This window comes from Bombina bombina, chromosome 9, assembly GCF_027579735.1.
Source record: "Bombina bombina isolate aBomBom1 chromosome 9, aBomBom1.pri, whole genome shotgun sequence".
Lineage (NCBI taxonomy): Eukaryota > Metazoa > Chordata > Amphibia > Anura > Bombinatoridae > Bombina > Bombina bombina.
Window position 1 is genome coordinate 274,259,704 of NC_069507.1, and position 6,000 is coordinate 274,265,703.

Sequence of the window (6,000 nt, forward strand, 5' to 3'; positions counted from 1 at the left end):
CCATAATGAAAACAAGGAGGAACGGATGCCCAATATGTAAAATAAAAAGTTCTTTATTTCAACAAATAATTAAAAGTTGCAAGATGGGGCAACAGTCAAGAAAACAGGTGTAAGACAGGCGAGACACCTATGGGCTTACATGTTTCGGCGCTTAGCCGTAATCATAGCCGAAACATGTAAGCCCATAGGTGTCTCGCCTGTCTTACACCTGTTTTCTTGACTGTTGCCCCATCTTGCAACTTTTAATTTATTTGTCGAAATAAAGAACTTTTTATTTTACATATTGGGCATCCGTTCCTCCTTGTTTTCAAATATAAGTTTAAAACATATATTTAGAACTTTACATATAAAGTGCCAAACCATAGCTTAGAGTGTCATAAATAAAATAAGACTTACTTACCCTAAGACACTCATCTACATATAGTAGATAGCCAAACCAGTACTGAAACGAGAATCAGTAGAGGTAATGGTATATAAGAGTATATTGTCGATCTGAAAAGGGAGGTAGGAGAAGAAATCTCTACGACCGATAACAGAGAACCTATGAAATAGATCCCCTAGAGGAAGACCATGGTATTCAAATAGGCAATACTCTCTTCACATCCCTCTGACATTCACTGCACTCTGAGAGGAAAACCGGGCTTCAGCCTGCTGCAAAGCGCATATCAACGTAGAAATCTAGCACAAACTTACTTCACCACCTCCATGGGAGGCAAAGTTTGTAAAACTGAATTGTGGGTGTGGTGAGGGGTGTATTTATAGGCATTTTGAGGTTTGGGAAACTTTGCCCCTCCTGGTAGGAATGTATATCCCATATGTCACTAGCTCATGGACTCTTGCCAATTACATGAAAGAAAGGACTGTGACTGAGATAATTGTTTTGCAGGGCTGTATCCCTGGAATATAGTCTGCCGTCAGATAAAATAAATTATTTTGGGCAAACAGAAAGATTGGAGCTATTTCCTGAAGTACTAGCTGACTGCAAGAGTCTCCCTGTAGCTTAACATAAGATGTTGTTTGCTGTCCGTTAAGATTTTCCTTGCCTTCCCCTGAAGCTGAGGCTCTAAATGCCAAAGAGCCTTGTAAACCAGTGCCATCCCCAAATATTTGAAGGTAGAACTGCAGACTGATGATCCTAGACACCTTGCGCTGTCTGATCTTGAAAAACTAAGAGCCCAGACTCTTTGATTCTGTTTTTACAATGATCCCTTCTAGATCAGAGAGTGTAAGTCTTGGATATATACAGGTAGCCCTCAGTTTACGCCTTGGTTAGGTTCCAGGAGGAATGGTTGTAAATCAAAACCGTTGTAAATTGAAACCCAGTTTATAATGTGTCAATGGGAAGTGAGGGAGTTAGGTTCCAGGCCCCTCTCAAAATTGTCATAAGTAACACCTAATACATTATTTTTAAAGCTTTGAAATGAAGACTTTAAATGCTAAACAGCATTATAAACCTACTAATATAGATTGTATCATCATCAAACTAAGTTTAATGAACAAAAACATTTTTTTACTTGCATTTTTCTGCAAACAGTTCTCTGCATTGTTAGCATGTTAGATAATATTGGGTCTGCACCTATTCTATGCATTTCAATCTGCAGTGATTAATAGGCAGTTAGGCACCCTCACCTCAAGCAGCTGGACAGGAAAATAATAGGGAAGAGGCTGCTAAAACTTGTTGCTCGATAGCTAAGGTCTGCTCTGTGTACACAGATCAATTTCAGGCTGTTAAGTTGCATAACTTTGCTGCAAAACAAGCGGACAGCCCCACCTACTGGCTATTTTAATTAGTGCACTTTGCTTTCCAAAGCTTTTCAATAGCAGTCAAATGACTGAAAAAAAAGGTTGTTATTCTGAAACGGCGCAAATTTAACCGGCGTAAACCGAGGGCCACCTGTATTGTGGATTCATCCACCACTGTAATATATGTTTCAAAGGCTAAGGAAATTTAATATTTTTCTCCATTTTTGCACCAAGTGATTCTGAAAAACACTTGTGCCATCTTGCCCAATGAACAACATGAATGATGGCTGTCATTTTTTACCACCAACCGTTATTGCTGACATGATTCCTGATTGCAGCCTGCTGTGTAAGAACTGGCGAAGATGTCTTATTCTGCCTGAGGCAGAAAAATAATGATCAAATATGGCTTCCATAAAAATCAAGAATTTCGCACGGACAAGATGACTTTTCTGTATGTATTATCCAACTGTGAGAACAGAGCACAGATAGTCAGATCCCTGTGAATGCATTTTTGCTGAAAGGTGGGTGTAATCAGCAGGATGCCGTACAAGTTGTGAAGGATTAACATTCCCTGTTGTCTGTGAACAGCCAGAAATGGTAATAGAAGCTCCAAAAATACTCGGAGCGGTAGCTATCCCAAAAGGTAGTGCCATTAATTGGTAACGCTGATTGTTGATGACAAAGGAATTGCCTGTGAACTTCTGTAATTGGAACATGAAAATAGGCATCTTGCAGATCTATGGACAGCAGAAAGGATTTAGTTTTTAATTAAGCTGCTCACTGTTAGTAAGGACTCCGTCTGAAACCTGCTAAGTTTTAGGTAACTGTTCAAGTGTTTCAAATCTGAGACCGGCCTACCGGAACCATCCTTGTTTTGTACCATAAAAAAGCAAGGATTAATCCCTTGACAATGTTCTACCGGCATGAATTCCTGAATCACATTGTCTCAAGTGCTGTATCATAAATCTCTTGTCTGGATCTGCAGGTAAGAGAGAGGTAACATAATAATTCCAGTCAATAACTTTTGAGTTACTATTTGAAATGCCCACTTGTCTATAATAGACTATTCCCAGGTATCTGCAAATGGGTGAGCCGAAATCCAACTGGAAATGCCTAGACCGCAATACTGTCATTAGCAATTTGCTGAGGAACATGAAAGAACTCTTCCAAGTCCTCTCCATTTAAACCTGAAAATGTGCTGAATTACGAAAAGACTCCCTGGAGCTCTGGCTCTGAAAGTTTTGGCTTTCAGATTTTTGCATTTGAGTAAAAGAAAAATCTGCGTGGTTTAGAAGCCTGGGGCAAAAAAACACTTATCCCCAGATCTTTTTAGTATAAGAGATTCTAACTTGACCACATAATGTAGAATTTTTAAAAAGTAAAGCAAGCAGATTCAGTTTAGATACAAAACCAGCCAACCAGTGTCTGAGCCACAAGGCTTTCCTTACCAGGTTCATAGGAAGTCCCTACAAAAACAACTGCTTAAGGACAACAGATGCAGGGAATTCTTCCAAAAAATGAGAAGCAGAAGAAACATCATCCACTACACCAAGTAGTAGTTCTGACTTGTACATACAAAGCAAAGCTTCTTGTCTTGAAATATTATTATAACATAGGGCTTAGCCTTAAGTTTTTCGGCTCATGGCTGCAAACAAACTGTAATAAAAAACTATATATAAATACAGAGTCCATTAGAAGCTATATACAGAAGCATAATTACCCAGATATATGGAGTGTGCTGATAGAGATGACACAGCATATAAACTACAATGACTGCTTTACTGAAATGCAGCAGTGGTGCTACAGGACATACAGCGGTTTAGGAGCAATACTGGCACACACAGGCTGAGTTCTTCAGTTCCTACGATAAGCACTGTGTTTTTTACCCATAGTGCCATGCATGCACCTACACGCTGCCTCACTTGATGGCGTCACACAACCCAAGATGTGGGTGCCCATTGAATGCTCTCAGGCAATCCCCAGTGAGACAACTGCAGCACACAAGCCTAGTGATCCACTGCAACGTCCCATGGAGGTAACACAGGAAGAACTTACTCTTAGTTTTGTCTGAAGTTGGGACAGGACTAAGAGGTGTCTAGGATAACAATGCTCATTATATAGTGATCGATTTTAGCTTTGAACCTTCTTATGGTCTAGCACCTCCCATTGCAGAAAACGCAAAATGGTTTTGCACAATAAACAGCAGAAATCTGTCAAATATACTGTCCAAACTTCCTATTCATATATTTACCGGTTCCACCTCCACCATGTGTGTGTGTGCAGACGATACCTTTGTTTAATGTCTGGCGAACACCAGCATATGATCAGGGGTAATAAAGGTGCTATTAAAGCTGAACCCAAGTATACTGTAAATAACCTTACTAGTAGGTGATAACGTGGTAGTAATCATCTGCTAATACCAGTTCCTTCATTTCTCCTTTGAATCCAAGCATTAGGCACATTTTGGCCAAGTGGCAGCTTTGTATTTATTATTATCTGTATTTGTAATGCACCAACCGTACAGAGCTAAACAGAGTAATAGTAACAAGCACAACATAACAGGCAATGACTACCTCTGCAACCTTATTACACAACACTAAGTTCTGTTGGAAAGCCATATGTATGTTTGATGGGCACATTTCTGGAGGACTCCTGGAGTATCTACAGCAAAATAAAAACATAGGGCGCACCAGGAACCCCTTTCACTACTTTCCAGACTTAAAGCACAATGATCAAAAGCGAGATTATCTAAGAAGTATCGTAAGTACTGTGAAGTCCCTCAAAAATTTTTAGAAAACCAAATTTTAACTTGAGAGCTGTTTATTTAGTTGTGCAGGGTACTAAAGGGTAGACACTTACATTACAATACAATACTAAAAAAAACACCATACATTTTGCGTAATTTCTCTCCATACTGGATAGTTTTTATGTTCTAAGTGAGCGTATTTAGTAAGTTCCATCAATTACCTGCTTGTCTGGGTATGATATGTGATGCATCTTACGTACTGAAACTTACAGCTTTTGCCCAGAGACATATTTCAGAAAACATAAATTATGACTTACCAGATAATTTCCTTTTCTTCTTAAATGGAAAGAGTCCACAGCTGCATTCATTACTTTTGGGAAATAAGAACCTGGCCACCAGGAGGAGGCAAAGACAAACCAGCCAAAGGCTTAAATACTCCTCCCACTCCCCTCATCCCCCAGTCATTCTTTGCCTTTCGTCCCAGGAGGTTGGCAGAGATGTGTCCGAATTTTTAATTTTTGTTTTTTTTGTCTCTTATGGAGGGTAGTACTCTTCGGCATGGGACAGTAGTTTTAAGTAGTCTTGTCAGTCTCTCAGTGAGGGCTTGGATGAAAGTTAGAGTCCGGAGATGCAGGGAGAGTCTTTCTGCGAAACCACCCTGACTCATATTAACAGCTCCTCAAGCAATCAGCGTTGTCGAACTTCGCTCCGCTGCCTGCTTTCTTCTCTCAAGTCCATGGCGGAGGCGATGACACTATTCGTTACACTTGAAAGGCCGTGTTCCTGTTCCACAGCGTAGATTCCGGTAAGATCGTTTCATTTTACTTTATCGTCAATATACTGTAATGTGAATGTTTTCCCGAGAAGCTACACACCTTTGCAGGTCTAACTATGACATAAGGGTCTCAGTGAGTCTCTGTTAGTATATTGGAATCGAGGGTTAAAATCTCCTGAGGGGGTTTATTGAACAGGGGGGTTTATAATCATGTTTGCTATGTGATTCAACCTGCTTATGTGCTCGTGGTTGGAACTTTGAGGCCTTTGGAAGTGACGCGACCTTTTGGTTGGGCGTGCTGTTTTGGACTGTTCGGTTCCCCTTGTGTTCGGGTGTAATTCAGTTCCGTTCCCCATTTCCGCATTCCTGGCCGTGTCGCAAAGCAGATATTCTAGTCCGCAGGGTTCTGGTCATAGGAGGTGGTGAGTGCCCCAGGCATTGTAGGTGTCAGGTGCCCTTTTTGTTTTCATACTTTAGTCCATATTGATATTTCCACAGATATTTCAAATTCAGATTCTGTGTCCGGTGATGACTCCGGATTGGCCTTGATGACACATGTCAGTTTTGTTCCGTATGCCATATAAGAGCATCTGGTTCCTCGGGCTCGGGGAATCAAAGGACAGCTGAGCCATCCGCCTCTGGGGGCCCCGTCCTCCAAGAGGAGAGCTCCCTTCCAATTCATACTTCTACACATGCGGGTAACCCAGTTTATGGTTTCTCTATGTGGGGTGGCATG